Raw genomic sequence first — 19798 nt, 5'->3', positions numbered from 1 at the left:
TATTTTTCTGCTAATTCATTATAGTGATATGTAAAAATCCTCAAGAATTTATTTATACTGGAAATGATAGGGACTCAAATTATTCTCATCTTACTTTAAAATATTTAAGTAAGCAAGCATCTTGATTACTTTTAAATCCTCAAATTTGTAAAATAAATATAAGAAAACTGATTCTCTAGTCAACTGTATTCGATCCTAATATTTTTGATTTAATATCTAGAAAATATAAAACAACATAAAACTATATTTTAAAATTGACATGAACTGAAATTGCCTTCTTATATAATAACCACTAGGAATGTACCTTTTTCTTTTTTAAAATGTTTATTTATTTGAGAGAGAGGCAGAGAGAGAGAGAGAGAACAAGCAGGGGAGGGACAGAAAGAGAGGGAGAGAGAGAATATTAAGCAGCCTCCATGCTGAGAGCCCCTCTATATTTTTTAATAGGAATGAAGAGTGAGTGTATATTATAGAATAAGAATGGACTATTTGATGGGTGCCTGAGGAGCTCAGTTGGTTAAGCATCCATCTCCTGATGGCTCAGGTCAGGCTGACAGTTATGGATTGAGCCTTGTGTTGGGCTCTGCGTTGAGCATGGAGCCTACTAGGGATTTTCTCTCCCTCTCTCTCTCTGTGCCTCCCCCACTTGCACTTGCACTCTTTCTCTCTCTCAAAATAAATAAACTTTACCAAAAAAAAAAAAAAGAATGTGTTATTGGACAAAGTTATTTATATTAAAATAGAACAATCAAATATATATTTTAATATGACTAACATCAATATTGTATAGTCTTAGAATATACATAGAAAATGATGGTATTTCATAATAATTTTTGAAAACAATTTTTTCTTCATACTTGTAGGCATGTAATAAAAAAATAAATGAACAATCACATACAGTTTTAGAGACTTATTTTTCCTCTTAAATTATTTGTTGAATGAAATGTCACTATGGCTAGCTTGATAGCTCTAAATCAATAACCTTATAATTTTCCACTGTTACCACAAATATTTCCTGAAGTCAAATAATTTTAAAGGAATTTTAAAGATAAATAGGAAAAAAATTTGTAGGCATGTATAATTGCATCCATAAAAGATAAATAAATCATTAAGTTCATAAATTTCAATGACCATTTATTTCTACAGGTCACTGCCTGACTTCATCACTATTCTATCTCTAGGATCACACCTTTCTCATCACCCATTTCCTTCTCTTATTCAATTCAGAGAACTAAGATTAGAAGATGAAACTAGATATAACAGTTATGAACCACCAGAATAGCTTAAAAGTAGAATATATATATATATATATATATATACATATACATATATATATATATATATACATATATATATATATACACACACAGCATTTTGTAAATCCACGTTCGTAGCACCTAGCATTAATCCCTATAAACTAAGTTAGAAAGTCCTTTCTCTGTCTGCAAACAATAATGATAGCTTTCCTAAAATATTTTATTCAGCTAGTGTTGCTCTTAAGAATAAATGGGAAGGAAAAATAAGATTAAAACAGAGGAAGGCAAACCAAAAGAGACTCTTAAATACAGAGAACAGACTGAGGGCTGCTGGAGGGGAGGTGAATGGGAGGATGGGTTAAATGGGTGATGGGCATAAAGGAAGGCACTTTTCAGGATGCCTACTGGGTGTCATATGTAAGAGATGAATCACTGGGTTCTACTCTTGAAGCCAAGACTACACTGTATGTTAACTAACTTGAATTTAAATTTAAAAATGAATAAAAATTAAAAGAAAAGAATCAATGTTAATGCCAATTTAGCCTATTATCACATGGAATGCACTATTGCTTTTGCTTTGGTATATTGCTCATGATCATGCACTCCCATGTGACGTTTTGAACTTCCAAAGAACTATATTACATTTATTACTAAAGACTATGCAACAGAAGCATTCTATACATCAGAGTTTCAATTTGTGTTGCATTCGACAGAGCAAGTCCTGGAATTGGTGGTACATGAAGGAGCACACAACATCATGCACATTCTACATGGAATATCTAGGTTTACTTGGTATATGGTAGACATTAGCTCTTATTTTGCCAATATGTTAAACTACAAATATCATTCCAGGTTTGTGGGCCCCAACAGTGTACTTGACATTTTTTTTCTTCTAGGTTTTATAAGGTTGCCTTATTAGCATTAGATATTCAAAGAAATTCCTTGCCTGCTTAAGTGGAATGACAGAAACTAAAAAACAATTAACCTAATGTTTTGAATGATCACTTGTAAAGCAGACATCAAGCACAATGGGTATCAATCACCCTCTGTAAATCATCTCTAAGGTTCAATTCTAAACATATACTTATTCTAGATATGTTGAATGAGAAAAAGAAGCTATATAAAGACATCTCAATTTAGTTCCAAGCATATTGAGCAAGTGTGTAATAAACGATCCAACTAAGAAGAATGAGATCAATAAAGAACTGATAATTTAATGGTAAAAAGTTAAATATCAGTGTGTAATAGTGGAAATTACGAGTAAAAATTTCCCAGTTTGTACAAATACATGAAGAAATAAGAAAAAATCAAAATGTAGCTAAATATTTTTATATTTTTTCATAAGTTATAAATTATCAGATAGAAGTCAGATTTTTCCCTAATAAAAATATTTCATTTAAATATATAGATTCTAATTTCTTTTTCTCACCATCTGTTCCATGGCAAGCTACTTGGATACAGAATTCTTATCTTTCATGGAACAGAAATCATGCCTGACCTGACCACCTTTTACAAATTGAAAAACAGTAAGTTGTATCACTGCTTTAATGAAAAGTGTATTCTTAGAAAGTCTTACATTCTTAATGATTCTATTTAGTAATCTGATCCTCTTTTTTTTTTAAATTTTTTTAACGTTTATTTATTTTTGAGATAGAGAGAGTCAGAGCATGAACAGGGGAGGAGCAGAGAGAGAGGGAGACATAGAATCTGAAACAGACTCCAGGCTCTGAGCTGTCAGCACAGAGCCCAACGCGGGGCTCGAACTCATGGACTGTGAGATCATGACCTGAGCTGAAGTCGGACGCCCAACCGACCAAGCCACCCAGGCGCCCCTATCTGATCCTCTTTAACAATGATATGGATTTTTAGAATCACTATTGTCATGGTCACATATGTTGTAAAATCAGATATGAGAAGGTCCTTTTTGTTTTTGTTTTTGTTTTTGTTTTTGTTTTTGTCCAGCCCAACAATATAGTACATAGGTTTGGCATACATAACTAATTAAAACAAGGTTTTCTCATTACATCAGCAAAATTATGTTGACTATAACTGTAAAACAATGTTTTAGTGTTTGAAATAATTTCCTACAATGAACACTAAAGAAAAACATACTTTTGAATAGCCTATAAAATAAGGTGTCTGTTTATTTTATAATCTCTAAACCTCTTTACAATATGGAGGCCAAAACAGAACTGCTGTTTCTCATACTGGATTTGTCATTGCATAGATGTCTACAGATGGTATAGATGTTTTTACAAACATTATTTTTTTAAAAATGTACCAAAACATAGAACATAACCACAAAAGAGTTTTGTGAATAAAGAACTAGATTGTTTCTGGGTTGAAAAAGTTATATATTATCCTCTTCTGTCTATTCACCATGTTGACTGTTTTACAACAACATTTGTGCAATTTATTTGACCATAGATGTCTTTTTGAATTATAATGCATTGATAGAAAACCCACAGGAGCTTACATGATATAATGCTTCTTTCCAGTAAAGTAGGTAGCCTAATGTCATCTCACAGATGGATTATAATTACTGCAAGAAATTATCACAGTTGGAATTTATCAGTTAAATATTGTGGACCACATATATCCTAGATCTATACTCCACCTGCTCCCTGCAGCTCTCATCCTTGGGAGCCTGAATTTTATGAACTATGACGATGGGCTGTCTTGCTCTCTTTGATTCTTCTGACTTCTTTCCTTTAAGAGGCCAAGTTTGAACTAACATGAGCAAAACTTTTAACTACAAAATACTCTGTAAATATTGTATTAAGTAATCACATTGAATTGCAATGCTGTTTAGCTGTTTCATAAATGCCTGTCTCCTGCTCCCCTTCTGCCACTAATTTACAATTTACTCAAGGAATTAGTTTTTGTATGCCTTTAATATTCATGATATTTGATCTTTGAGGATGGCATTTATAAATCCAGAAATATTATCTTTATTGGTAGGCTTAACTGAAGAAAGAAAAGAGAGATGGATGGCATTTTCCACTAAAGACATCAGTACTCTAGTGAACATAGCAACTAGTTGATGTGGCCTTCTCCATGAAACAACTGGCATAAAGCATTTCTTCAAAACCTTTCTCTTCCATATAATTTTATTCTAGAGTAGTTTTTTAATGGATAACAAAGTTATTTAACTAGATTTATTTTCTTTTAGAGACTGTGTTGTAATGCAGAGAGCTCTTACAAATGGTAGGAGTCCAAGTCCAGACTCTGCCACTTGCTAACTCTAAACTTACCATCTAGTTCTTCTGAGACTCTGTTTCCTATCTTGAACAATTTAAGACAGGCTAGATCTTGATTTATCAATTAAAATTTTGAATTTGAATAAATAAACATTATATGTCTTCCTTAGGAGAGATCATGTGTTCTTTTGTTACTTAGTCAGATGAAAAGTAATACCTAAAAGCTCTCAAAATCTGAACATGTTAGATGTTTAGCACCAGTTAAATAGGAGCCCAGAGTCCTTATTGAAGGTCATAGGAAATTTATTTAGATTTCATGTAAAATATTTCATTATAAATATATTAAGATTCAAAACTATATTCCACTATATATATGAAATTGTATAAAATACTTACATAGATACAGATAAGAAAATATGGAGTGGAAATAGTTAAGGCATTAAGGTTATGCATGTTCAATTTTAAGGTTACTTTACTATATGCAATTTTTTATAATTTTTACTTTAAAAGTTGTATCATCCAATTCTAAACCTATAACTTACTAAACAATGAAATTAGTTAAATTAGAAGAAAAATATAATTCAGGTTAAATAATTTTAGATAGTGTCTTTTATATGTAATGTTTATTAATTGTGATTGAATTACAATAAAAAGTAAATCCTTCACAATATCCGCAGTGTTGAAATAATTTTAACACGCAAATATACTAAATTAAAAACACATAAGCCATGTATCCTCAGTGCCAGAAAGTTATTTTAATAACAGAAGTTGATGTTTTGGTTTAGCAGTTAGCATTTCCACATTATTCCTCTATGATAATTCTAAATTCTTTATCCTTCTCCTGGCTGCATTCCAAGCTGGATAATCCTGTTCACCTAAATTTTTAATGTAGTTTCAATTGGATGTTGCATGCTTCTTTACTTTCTGTCATGTACAGTTGTGTAGTGGTGAGCATTTCTATTTCTGAGTGTGTTGCAGTAATCCCTTTGTTTGGTTTGTCTTTTAGAACATGCTTAAAAAATGTTACCAAGCTTGTTAGAATCTTCAAGATGAGAGGTTATGAAACCATGAATGTCAATGTCAAAAGCTATTATTAAGCAACTTAAGAGGATTATGTTTATTGTTGATAGGTTTAGTTTTTATTGAACCATACAGCCATTACTGCTTATATAAATATCCATACTCCATCATCAGTTTGTCAATAAGCAAACATACCTTTTATTGTGTATCAGAACATACTGAATTTTCATTTTGGTTATTTTTTCATTGTCAGGCTAATAATGATTTTCTCCCTACGTGGATTTACTGTTTAGGGATAAATGATAAGGATGTCAGCAAATCCTATTCAGATGATTCAGAGAATGCTGACTACAGCCTCCATAAAGTTGGAGGCTGTAGTCTTATGCAGAAGAGGAAACCATTCTCAAAGGAGGGCCATCAGAGTTTATTTGGCAGAAGGTACAGGTGGGACTTCTTTTGGCTAAGATACATTTCCCCACATTTTTTGTTGTTTACTGCACAAGGCTCTTCTATCAGAGGAACAAAATAAAATCTCAATCTTAGGAATCTGTACTGAAGAATCACCTCCAACACATGAAATAACATATTTTCAAGTTATTTATGTTGTCATCACTGGAAATGACAAGCAACTGGAAATCTCTTAAACAACCATCTATCAATGGTTTGAATAAACATAACTACAAGCTTTATGTAAAAAAATATAAATAAGGGCACATTTAAAAGGAGGTAAATGAAGGCATAAAAATTGGAGGTCTTTGTGAACTAATGTGCTTTGATTTACAGAATATACTTATATTTTGTACATTACTAAGTATAAAAGAAAAAAAATGTGTGTGTGAAAGAAAAAAAGTGATACACACACACACACACACACACACACACACACACACACACACACCTAAACCAAGTCCAAATCTTAACTCTAACACATAGTTTTAATATGTCTGGTAAGTTTATGGTATTCTCTTCCATAAATTGAAGTACATAATACTTCAAAAATGGCTGAAATACAAAATACTCGAAAATTATTCATGCTTTAAAATTCTGTCCTTTAATTATATTACAAAGAGTTTCCTGGTTAATATAACTGGGATCTAAGAAAAAGTAGAGGTAAGATTTTCTTAGGATTCCTAGGAGATCACAAAGATTATAGGAGAAACTAAGTTCATTTTAATGCTATGCAAAACAAAGTATTCCAATGCCACTCTTTATTTATGTCAAAAAGTAAGTGTAAGTGATTGATTTTTTATTGTGGAATATCAGAAATCATCATAAGACCTATGGTTTTATTTTTATTTTCCTCCCAAAACATCATTTTTAGGATGATCAGAAGTCTGAAAGTTTAAGTAAAGCGTCACATGCGTAGTGCATCTTTAAAATCTCTTTTTTTCCTTTATAAGATAATGCAAAGCCTATGAAATTTAGGGGCAAAAAAATCACACTCTTTAGAAAGAATTCTTCGGTGATTAGAAATGTTACCCAAACTTCACTCCAGTTTAAAAGAAGCTTAAGATCTATCAGGAATAAGACAAATCTACAACTTCAAAGGATGGCTTACAAGCCTGAATACCAAGTAGAATGCACAACTGGAAGGAATGACCTTGGGAGAGTAAAGGAGTAGCTGATTTACCTGTCAATGTGGGTCAAGCCAATACCTGGAACAACACTCTCCTTTCAAAGTCCCAGAATAGTTCCTTCCTCAAATAATTTATATCATGCAACAAAATATGTATTGTTATAATTACTGCAAAATAATATGTCTAAATAAAAAAGTAACGTGTTAATTTTAGTAATTTTTGTATAGAATCATTACCTTATTCAAATATTATAGCAAGTTAGTTAGATAGGAGATATTATTATCCTTATTTTTCAGATGAGAAAATCAAGTTTCAGGGATTTAAGTCATTTCCAAAGGTCAATCAAGTAGTGAAGAGCACAGCCAAGATTCAAACAGAGTTCTTCATTACTACAAAATCCAAGTTCTTCAATAAGATTCAATAAGAACGCTTGTATAGCATAACACATCATGGTGTTCCACAATGCAATAGCCATTTTATAAAGAGCAAAAGAAAAGGATTCGTGTTTCCTTTTCAAAAAGGAAAATTTTTATTTTTACTGGTCAAATATAGCTCGGTCCCCCTAGTTGTCTGGGAAGGAAATGTGTCTTGCATAAGGCAATGTGTCAACTCATTTTCTAAAATAAACAAAACAGGTTATTGGGAATAACTAATTAAAAGAATCTTAACAAAATCATCTAGATGCAAATTATGCATTAACCCACACCTTCTACATACAAAGACTTAAAAGAATGTAACAGATTTATTAAACTTTTTTTTGTATAAACCTCTAGTTTTTCCCACTAAGGGTCAGATAATAATGGCCAGTGTATTTTCTGTATAAATTCCTCTTTGCTTGGCTCTTTTTAAATTCGGTTCCATTTTCTATGTGCTATCTGGCATCCTCTGTAAATAGTTACATTTTTCCCTCAGATGCCAATGTCTTTTAGAGTCTTGTTATATAGATGTGAATAGCTCGTAATCTTTGCATTTGTTAACGGCAAGCATGGACTTTTGCTCCCTTGAAACACGGTCTTTACAAAGCTGGTGGCGTATTATTCTCATTAACACTTGGAGAAAATTGTGTTTGTCCAGCTGTTCTCTGTGACCTAAATGTTTGTTACATCTATATTTTCTTTGCTGTGATCTGCATTTTCTATCATCCTTCATCAAAGAGAATGATATTCTGTTTCATAGAAAGGAAAGGCCATTTGTGTTTTGGGGCATAGGCTGAAATCAAAATTCATTATGTCATGATACCCTGAGAAAACTTACACATCTTCTTAAATTCTACATACCTTCAGAGCAGCACTGCATGATGCATGATGGCTACCATGCCTCATTATCTTAGAACTAATATAGCATATGCTTTCTAAAGTGACAACCCCCACTAGAGTCTGAGTTCCATTAGGTGTGGTATTATAAGAAAAGGATGCTGAAATAACTCTGACATTTATGAGTAACCTATTTATTAGAAATCATTTAAAGAATTAATATTCAATTAAATCCATAGACTATTTAGAGTTCAAGGAAGTACAGCCCAATAAAGCTTTCTGTGATGATGAACTGTCTTACAAACTATTCTGTTCATTGATGGATATTAACAACATGTGGCTTTATACATGGCTAGAGTGACTAAGGAAATAATTTTTTAAATATTTTTAATACATTTTAATTTAAATAACCACATGTAGCTATTGGCTATGTTGCTGGACAGTGCAACACTAAGAGATTTTAGAAACTACTTCAACTGGCTCTCAATTTACACAAGGTTATGGATTTATCCACCTTAAGTACTCAAAGAATTCTTAATTATTGATTTGCATATACATATACATATAAATGGTAGTATTAAAAATCTTTATGAAATATATCATTTATTTTTGCAATTGTCACAGAAGTAGACACTGAATTTTCCAACAGTACGTGAAATAGCAGATAATTTTTTCAGATTATATTTTATCAAATGTATGCCCCATGAGATATTAACATCAATTTTGAAGAAATAAATGTCAGTGAAATTTCTCCTCTAAATTGTATGATAATCTGTAGATGACAAAAGCAATAAAAAACATTTTGTGTTTTTATTAAAGGCACATAAAAGCAGAAAATAAGGGCGCCTGGGTGGTTCAGTCAGTTAAGCGTCCAACTTTGACTCAGGTCATAATCTCACAGTTAGTGAGTTAGAGTCCCATGTTCGGCTCTGTGCTGACAGCTTAGGGCCTGGAGCCTGCTTCAGAGTCTGTTTCTCCCTCTCTCTCTGCCCCTCCCCCGCTCTTTTTCTGTGTCTCAAAAATAAATAAATATTTTTTAAAAAATTAAAAAATAAAAGCAGAAAATAAGTCATAAAATAAAGCAATTAAAATTACTACTGATATATGCATTAATGCATTTTTCTATTAACCATGCTATAGTTGCACATAATTGTTATTACTGAAATATAATGTCTCTTATAAACTCAGAATTTATAATAGTCCAAATTATTGTACATAGATCACATATGGCATGCAGACTAATTTTTCACGAATTGATGAATTAAAGAAGGGGAGCTGCAAATGAATGAGACAAATGTTTGGATCTTAAACTGCATTTTCAAAGGAAATATCAGAATGAATTAAACTATAGGGTCTGACCAAGAGCAACGTTTTTCTCTGCAGAAATGTGATTCTAATTAATAGATACATGCCAGGCATAGGAAAGCCAAATACAACTGCTGTTTTTATAAAATTATTTTAGGGGCGCCTGGGTGGCGCAGTCGGTTAAGCGTCCGACTTCAGCTAGGTCACGATCTCGCGGTCCGTGAGTTCGAGCCCCGCGTCGGGCTCTGGGCTGATGGCTCAGAGCCTGGAGCCTGTTTCCGGTTCTGTGTCTCCCTCTCTCTCTGCCCCTCCCCCGTTCATGATCTGTCTCTCTCTGTCCGAAAAATAAATAAACGTTAAAAAAAAAAAATTATTTTAAAACAATGGCTTAGGAGGGGCTAATGGGCCTGTTACTATTCTCTACCTGTTATTCTCTCTCTGAGCAGGCTTGGAAGCTGCCATCTGCTGGAAGTTGGAACATGCAGTTTCTTTCTCCTAGCCCAAGGGTAAGAAGGAATCAAATAAATAAAGAAATAAATAAAATCACAAGATGTGTGGCTTTTAAGTGGAAGAGATCCAATGACAGACATGGGTCCAAGTCTATTGCTCACCAAGCTGGTATCTCATTCCTCCTTTATGGGGAAAAATTATTGAGTTGTGGACCCAAGGTGAGGGGCACTTATACTAGAGACATTCTTGTACATGGAAATAAAAGGATGTTATGCATTGAACTGGTTTCCAACCAAGAGCTCTGACGGACATGTACAACAAGATTAATGCTGTTTTCATGCCTGCTAACACAACATCCATTCTGCAGCCCATGGATCAAGAGGTAATTTCGACTTTCAAGACTTCTCATTAAAGAAATACATTTTGTAAGGCTGCCATAGATAGTGATTCCTCTGATGGATCTGGTCAAAGTACATTAAAAATATCCTGGAAAGGATTCACCAATCTAGATGACAAGAAAAACATTCATGATTCATGGAAAGAGGTCAAGATATCAACATGAACAGGAGTTTGTGAGAAGCTGACGCCAACCTTCTTCCCAATTTAGATGTGGTGGAAATAGCAAGAGAAGTAGAATTAGAAGTAGGGCCTGAAAATGTAATTGAATTGCTACTTCATGATAAAACCTCAATGGAAAAAGAGGTTGCCTCTCATGGAAATGATTAAAGAATGTAGTTTCTTGAGATGGAATCTACTACCAGTGAAGATGCTGTGAAGATTATTGAAATGACAGCAAAGGATTTAGAATAAACATAAACTTACCTAATAAAGCAGCGGCAGGGTTTGAGAGGATTAACTCCCAAATTTGAAAGAAGTTGTACTGTGGGTAAAATACTATCCAACACTATCGTATGGTAAGAGAAATCACTTGTGAAAGCAAGAATTAATCAACATGACAAACTTCATTGTTGTCTTCTTTTAAGAAATTGCCACCGCCACCCTAACCTTTAGTAACCACAACCCTGATCACATCAAGGCAAGACCATTCACCAGCTAAAAGATTATGATTTCCTGATAGCTCAGATAGTACTTTTTAGCAATAAAATATTTTCAATTAAGGTATGCACACTGTTTTTTAGACACAGTGCTATTGTACATTTAATCAACTACATTATAGTATAAACATAACTTTTATATGCATTGGGAAGCCAAAAACATCATTTGATTCACTTTATTGTGATACTTGCTTCATATCCAAAACCTGCCTGTATTTTAATGAGAAGTGTAAAAAAAAAGGAACTTCCTTCATTATATTCTGTTGATGGTGGTACAGGTGGGACTCATGGGGTTCAGGGAAAAACTACACTTTTAGTTTTGCTGATGAAAGGCTAGGAAGCAAGTAGAATGGGTCTCAGAGCAAACTGGAAAATGATCAGCACATTGCTTAATAGGAAACAGAACAGAAGCCCTTTCTGTCTGCAGATTGTCTCCAACTAATGGAATTCAGATTTCGGTTGTTTTCCTGATCAACACATACTCGAACCCACGTCTAGCTTTATGAACATACATATTCCACATTATGAGGGGCCCAGACAGCATCTGCCTCCATTCTTTTCCCTCTAAAGCACTCTCTCCTTTCACCAGCTGGAATAGTTTTTCTGGCTTTCTCTAAGCTGGTAGATACTCCTTTACAACATCATATTCTATCTTATAAATGATATAAATGATATATAGATGATATAGATACAGGCATACTTCTGGGAATAAGTATAGGTATAGATGTAGTAAGAAAACTTCTCAATTTCTCTTTAACAAAACTTGACCTATAATACTGGCTCAGAAATGTTTCACTTCAAATTCCTATTTTTGAAATTAAAAGTTTATATTCACTGTTTTTCTCTCTGCATTTCAATTGTAAGGCAGAGGGTGTTTCTGATTGAATATGGATACAACATAAAACTACACACAATATATATTAATATATTTAAAATGTTTATCGTTTTAGTAAATATGCTTGTCATTTAAATATAAATTTCAAAGTTGAAGAAGCTGCATTTTCATCTTTGAGTATTTTTTATTTTAAAATAAAATAGTTTTTAAAAATGTGTTCTATTGAAAGGTAAATAAAAAAATAAATCAGTTATTAATTTTTTTTGTTAGACCATATTTTGGCTAGTTCCAGAAATCCATTTCTCGTTGTCATTTATACATCCCAAACGTATACCATCTACACATTTTTTTTTTAATTTTTTTTTCAACGTTTTTTATTTATTTTTGGGACAGAGAGAGACAGAGCATGAACGGGGGAGGGGCAGAGAGAGAGGGAGACACAGAATCGGAAACAGGCTCCAGGCTCTGAGCCATCAGCCCAGAGCCTGACGCGGGGCTCGAACTCACGGACCGTGAGATCGTGACCTGGCTGAAGTCGGACGCTTAACCGACTGCGCCACCCAGGCGCCCCTCTACACATTTGTTTTTAACGAGGTATTGTGGTCAAACATTTTTTCCATATGTTGTCCTATGTTAGGACTAGGGATACAATAAATAAGTCTCTAATATATTTTCTAGCCACTATACCTTTATTCTTCCCATTTCCTACGTGCAGAATGACCTATCAAGCAATACTAGTTTTAAATGACACTTAATCTAATAACCATTCGTGGATCCTCCTGGCTAGAAGTACAGTCTTCCTTCCTTGAATTCCTTACTGTGTTTTACATTATTCATATGCTTCTTCATCTGTATGTCTTTGCAATATATTTAAAGTCTACCCCCATCATTTAAGTAATAACATCTGAATGGGACTATCAGCTTTGTATTTTCCACAGTGACGGGCCAAGAGCATGTATTAAATATCTGTTATATTTAATAAATTATATGCTTATTAAGAAACATATTTAAAAGTCATAATGTTTTTCCATTAAATATTAAGAAAGTTTGAATTATTTCCAATATCTTAAATTCATATTTAACTGCAAATTATTATTTCTAAACTTGCAGTTGCAAAATCAAGTCAGGTATAATAGTGAAAATTTTAGGGTTTTTAAATTACTAAAAAAGACCCCACGTGAGAGAATTTATTGGCATAATTGAGTTTCCAATATATAATTGAATGCCAACTACAGACATTTATTTACTATTTAGCAATTGTTTCTTTCAAAAGTATTTACTAACCTGGACTATAACTTACATGTTAAAATTAAAATTATTAGCAAAAACCTGGGTTGCTCTACCCCAAAGCATCTTCAAATGCATTGTACACTTTATCTCCTGAAATGGCAGTAGCCAAACATGAAAATATGTTACATGCTTTCTGGTTGCTGGAAACAGTATGTATTAAAGAGAACAAAAATCTAAAAATCTATACTGAATTAACACCTGTGTTGAAAACCTTATCTAAGAGAAACTTAGCAGAAGGGATAAAATGGGAGGTTAAATTCATAAACAAAAGGCACTTCCAGACCCAGAAGTTCTCGTTCCTTTTAAGATCAGTAAAGCAAGAACTTAACCTTGCCACTATTGCAGTTTAAGTTCTATAATTACATTCTTCAGAGTTGACATTTTCACCTTGGTAGGCATAATAAGGCAATGCAGATGCAGGCTAAAACCAGTAATTTCAGCATTCTGCTTCCTTTCACACGGATGATAATAAGATACAGCAGTGAAGCATGCATGAGCCTCCATTTAATTGTCAGTACAGTCTTTCATTTAAACAGCAAAATAGTTAACAGTAAGCTTATAAATGTGGAAAGCATGCAAAATAGAAACCGTAAGTCTGTTACCTTTAAAAACACCTCACACAGAAAAGGCCAAGTATTTAAAATGTGTTTCTACCACCCTTTAAAGAAGTCAAAACTAATAGAAAATACATGACTGGAAGAGATAATTGGACCTTTCTTCATAGAGAATCAAAACAGTTTGCTAAAACATCTCTAAACATATAATCTTTAAATGCTAAATATATAGTTTAGAAAAACGTGAGAAATCATTTAAACTTGACATCAATTTGCACTACTTTATGTAGATTATCTCTTAAATTCATAATGTGTTTTGAGCAGAATTGGGTTTTATTTCTAATATAAAACTACCAGGAAAACATGCCTTGGAAGATCAGCTATTGTTAACATTAAGAATGTAAACATGGCTCTAAATTTTTTGTTTTATTTTTGAATGGATTTGTCTTTTTCAAAATTCAAGAAGAATATAAAAAGGTATTTACTGCAGCATTCCCTACTTCCCCCTACTTTCTCCAAAATCTACAGGCAACATTTTTAGAATTACTTTTTTTTATTTAAACTTCAGGAAAATATTAGAACTTATTGTTTAAATATTAAATATTTTTGTATCTTAAAACACTATGAAATCATATGGAAAGCAGCACATCAACACACATAATATGGCTAGCATATCGTTTCAAAATTGATCAAAGCAGTAGGAATAGGAAGTAATCTGGAATTACTGGTTTCACTTATTTTGAGCTCTTCTCAGTTTCTTTTCCTCACTTCTATTCATCTCCTCAGTGTCTAAATAACGGAAAGCCCAGGGTTCAGTCTGGGTACCATTTCTCTTTCTATCTTACTCTCTATGTGATCTCATTTAAATACTGATAACTCACTTATTTATATTGTCTGACAAATTCTTCCCTATAAAAACTTTATATCAGAATACCTAACAGCATACTTGAAACTTCCACATTTCAAACAGCCTTCGCTACACTAAGCTGATACTCTCCTCCAAACCAACAGCAACCACCTGTAGCCTTACTCACTTCAGTTTACCAACACAGTTCTTGTTACCAAAGCCCTGGTTGCTATCTTAGATGTTTTCTTCCTCTCTGAACCATACTTTGTCCTCCTTAACCTGGCCTTTGTTATTTCTCTGACCTCATCCCCTAAGCTTCCAACATTCAGTCATTCACTCTGTTCCCGCCATTTTGCTTTACTGCTGTTCCTGTACTCCGAGGTGTGTCCCCATCTCAAGGCCCTGACAGGTGAAATCCTCTCTGTTTAGAACACTCTTTCCCCAGATATCTATATAGCAGGCTATTTCACGTTTCTCATGTCTTAATTTAAATCCTGCAGGCTTATCCTTGTACATATATCCAGAATTTGACCATCTGTCACTATCCTGGAGAATGCCACAGTCTCATCACACTCTGTGTTATGTAAGTCTCCTCATTGTTACAGTGATTCTACCCCTGAATGCCTTTCATGCATTTTTGACATAGCAATTCAAGTGACTTTGTTAACGTTTAACTCAAATTAGAATATCAGGATAGATGTCAAAGTTCTTTCTATGAATTACATGGTTCCATATAATCTGGCCCCTATTATTTCTGTCACTCTGTAACTGTATCAGTCTCCTTGTTGTTTCTGGAACACTCCAGGTGTGTTTCTCTTCACCTCAGAGCATTTGTGATTGCTGTCCACTCCATCTGAAATTTCTTTTCTTTTCTTTAAACCTTTGGGCCTTTATGTATTTTAAATTACACATACATATTTATAAATTTTCTTCCTCCATACTGGAATGGATTCTTATTACAGCATGGACTTTGTCTCCCCCGCCCCCACCTCAATATAGTATTTCCAGTGCAAAGAACAGTGTTTTACTTGACAGATATTCAATAAAAATTTATTGAATCAAGGATTTTACATAGAAATATGTGTTTACACATATGTGAAACATATACTTTATGATTAACTCATCTGTAAAATTAATAAAACACTTTCTTTTTATAAACTTCCTTAAAAATTATTCAGCCACATTTCACTAAACCAGTAAGTGAAAGTGCAAAAATCTGTTCTGAAAAAATCTAGTCTTCACATCAAAAATAAAAAGCAGATTTCTTTTAACATGCAAACCCAGCAAACGTTTATGTTATCCTAGTTGCTGGTCCAAAGGGCTTGAAAACTGAACGATTGTTATGCCACATATTTAATTAGCTTTTATACTTAATACAAAATTTCCAAGAAAGTTTTACTGAAAAAATATAATTTGCAAAAGATTGCAAAAATGCAGAACTAAGATAGCTCTCTTTTCCCTAATCGTTTATGAAAAACAGCCTAAAACAATGACCTTTTGTTGTTTACATTTTATGTCTGCAGAAATGCTTTATAAAACACTTACAAAAAAAATTGTGAAAAGGTCAGTGACATATAGCAACACTGTTGCTGCATAATTAACAGAACTTTCTTTTTATATCTTGATGGGATATTTTGGCTGCTCGTTGGCAATAGGAGCACATTGAGATTAGGAAGACACGAGACACTATCAATCATTTTGATCTGGCAACTGTAACTGAGTTCATTAGATTTTGACAATTACTTTATGCTACTTAAATCTCAGCAGCTATTGAAGTAGTAGTTATACTAGCATTAATTGAATAACAAATGTGGGGATAACAGTTTGCAAATTTCTGGAACTATGTTGCACAAATAGGTATCATTTAGCAGCAGAGCATCTCTTTTCAATTGCATTCTTTAAACTAAACGACATCAATCTAAGAAAACCATGGCAAGAGAAATGCATACAAACATGGACCCTTGAACAGCTGAGTTACAATCTAAAGCCTCTCAGACTAAATGCACTGAATAAAATGGTCTTACAATAGATAATGTTCAATAAGTTAACATTTAAAAGTTAAGCCATGTAACATAAAACTCTAGCTTTCTGGACTCTATAGAGGAAAAAAAAAAAAAAAAGGTTTGGAAGGTGATCCTTACTCTCTTATGGTTACGGTGACCAGAGCAACAGTCCTCACTACTTGTCACTAATCTTGTTTACACTGGAGATTATTGTTATTTTCACATTTGCTGTCTCTGCTTTACTATATTCCTTGAAGCAGACGAAGAAAAAAACTGAATATATTTTATTTCTATATTTATTAAAAGATAAATAGATAAATGAGAGATAAAGAAAAAGAGAAATCAATTAAACCAGTGTTTAAAAATATTAAAAAAAAAGAGTTGAGAACTTTTGTGTGCTTATGTCCAAATGAGAAATATAACAACTTTTCAAAATATGCAAGCAAACTCATGCTGTATCAAATAATATAATTTACTTATACACAGAACAAATAGTTTCTGTGACAAATATGACCAATATTTAAAAAATAAGTGTGCTTAAAATTTACTTCACTAAAAGAGGGATAGAAATTTCAGAACTTTATTGGGGCGCCTGGGTGGCTCAGTCGGTTAAGCATCTGACTTCGGCTCAGGTCATGATCTCGCGGTCCGTGAGTTCGAGCCCCACATCAGGCTCTGTGCTGACAGCTCAGAGCCTGGAGCCTGTTTCTGATTCTGTGTCTCCCTCTCTCTCTGACCCTCCCCCGTTCATGCTGTCTCTCCCTGTCTCAAAAATAAACGTTAAAAAAAATAAAAAAATAAAAAAACAAAGAAATTTCAGAACTTTATGGACACATTAACTTGAAATTTAACTTTGTAGTTACTGGTGACATGTTCAGAGTATTTACTGCCCTCTTTACCTGGCCTTCATTGCTTGCAAGGTTACTCTCTGGTACCTTTCCACAGGTAACAGTATACATCTCACTCTAATGTAAGTCTAGGTTTGTGGGATTGAACATTATATAATTTAATGGCATTATTTTAAGTAAAATAATACAATATCATCGTTATAAAAAAGAAGCAAAATAAATATTTAATTAACATGGGAAAATAACTCGCACCAAATTTTAAGTTTTAAAAAGTTTGCTAATTCTGCAAACATCAGAAAATAACATAATACTTGTATTATCTACCTAACATATCTCCATAATACCTTTTTTTTCTTTCTTTCTTTCTTTCTTTCTTTCTTTCTTTCTTTCTTTCCTTTTTTTTTCACTCTGTGCAAGTGTCTTCACTTTTTTTTTCTAAGTAATTTAAAAGTCAGTGAAGTCTGTTTTCTAAATTCTAATTCTAAATTCTGTTTTCTAAATTTCTAGATTGATACATTCTTCATTCCTAAGTTCTAGAGAGTTTTCTTTCAAAAACTAGAAAACAATGGAACTGATTTTGTAATTAAATGATGTGAGCCTTAAAATAGCCCATTCTCTCTATCTCAGGATTGTAGCACAAGAGGAGAAATATAGACAGTCTGTGCCAGGGTCTGAGTTGAGAAGACAAGGGGTCCAATTTAGAAAGGGGAAAGCTGGCATTTGCAGGGCAGAGTTTCATTTGTGGAGGAAACTATATGAAGAAGAGCTCCAGAAAGAAACTGCTGAACATTAAACTATCTACGCAGAAGGTAAAACTCTAACCAACTGAGAAAATAAATGTCAGGAAGTAATAAGCTTAATCATTTCCAGAGTTTACACAGGGCTAGAAGACATTCATGTTTTCTCTGCACAGACCAGAGACATCTCACTGAATAATGAAAACATTCAGTAAGACTCCATTAAATACTAGGAAACAAAGATTGATACGTTCAAATTCTTCTTGTTGGAATGAATGCAAGACACAGACAAGAAAAATCATCTGTAAGGTGCTAGGTAAGGCCACATGGGGCAATTCTATAATTTAGAATTATGGAACCAGCAAAAATATTTTGCATAAAATGAGGAAAATTAAATACTATTTCCAGCAAAGCATTTAGACAATTTGTCACCAACTAACTTACAATATATAAATACTAAATAAAGTTTTTCAAGATGAATTAAATCATAGTAAGTAGAAACTCAGAACTTCACACTGAAAAGAAGACTAACCAAATTAGTAAACATGTGAATAAATAAAACTTTTTCAAAAGATTTTTTCAAAAGATAATTCTTTAAAGTAGAAATAATGGCGATGTATTGTATCATTTAAAATACATGCAGAACTAAAATTATTAAACAACATTACAAGGATGAGAAGTAAGAGCCAAAGAATACTTATATAAAGAAGATATGTTAAGTTAAATATAAATATTGTAAGCCTTAGAGTGACCCATAAAAAAACAATGAAACATAGCTAGTAAGCCAAGAATGAAAGAGACATGATATTTAAAAAATCTAAAATGGACATGGAGATAGGCGAGAAAAGAAAAAAAAAAGCAGTGGGGCAAACAGAAAGCAAGTAGCAAAATAGCAAAAATAATAGCAAAAAAAAAAAAAAAGACTAAAAGCCAACCAAATCAATAACTGAATTAAACATAAAAGATTTAAGCATAGTTAAATGGAAGATTTCCAGGCTGAGGGAAACTAAAAAAAAAAAAAAGAACAGATCAAAGAAACAAGGAGATAAGGAAGTAGTTCTTTGAAAAATCAGTAAAATTGATACTCTACACATACTCATCTAGAAGAAAAAGAGAAAGGACTCAAATAAATCACAAATGAGAGACAAAATAACAATCAACAGAATTACAATTATAAGAGAATATTGTGAAAAACTATGTGCCAACAAATTGAACAACCTAGAAGTAATAGATAAATTCCTAGAAACATATAAACTACCAAAACTGAAACAGGAAGAAATAGAAAAATTGAACCAATGAACTACCGCAAAGAAATTGAATCACTAATCACCTGTGGATCCACAGGTGAATTCTACCAAATATTTAAAGAAGAGTTAATGCCCATTCTTCTCAAACTATTCCAAAAAATAGAAAAGGAAGGAAAACTTCCAAATTCATTCTATGAGGCCCTCACTACCATAATACCAAAAACAGATAAAGACACCATAAAAAAAGAAAACTACAGGCCAATATCTCTGATGAACTTAGATGCAAAAGTCCTCAACAAAATACTAGCAAACTGAACCCAA

The sequence above is a fragment of the Lynx rufus genome, unplaced genomic scaffold (genome assembly GCF_022079265.1).
Source record: "Lynx rufus isolate CCGP_SWC_20201006 ecotype Redwood Valley unplaced genomic scaffold, mLynRuf1.p SCAF_3, whole genome shotgun sequence".
Classification (NCBI taxonomy): Eukaryota; Metazoa; Chordata; class Mammalia; order Carnivora; family Felidae; genus Lynx; species Lynx rufus.
The sequence above is the reverse complement of the archived record's forward strand: the minus strand, read 5'-3'. Positions refer to the sequence as shown.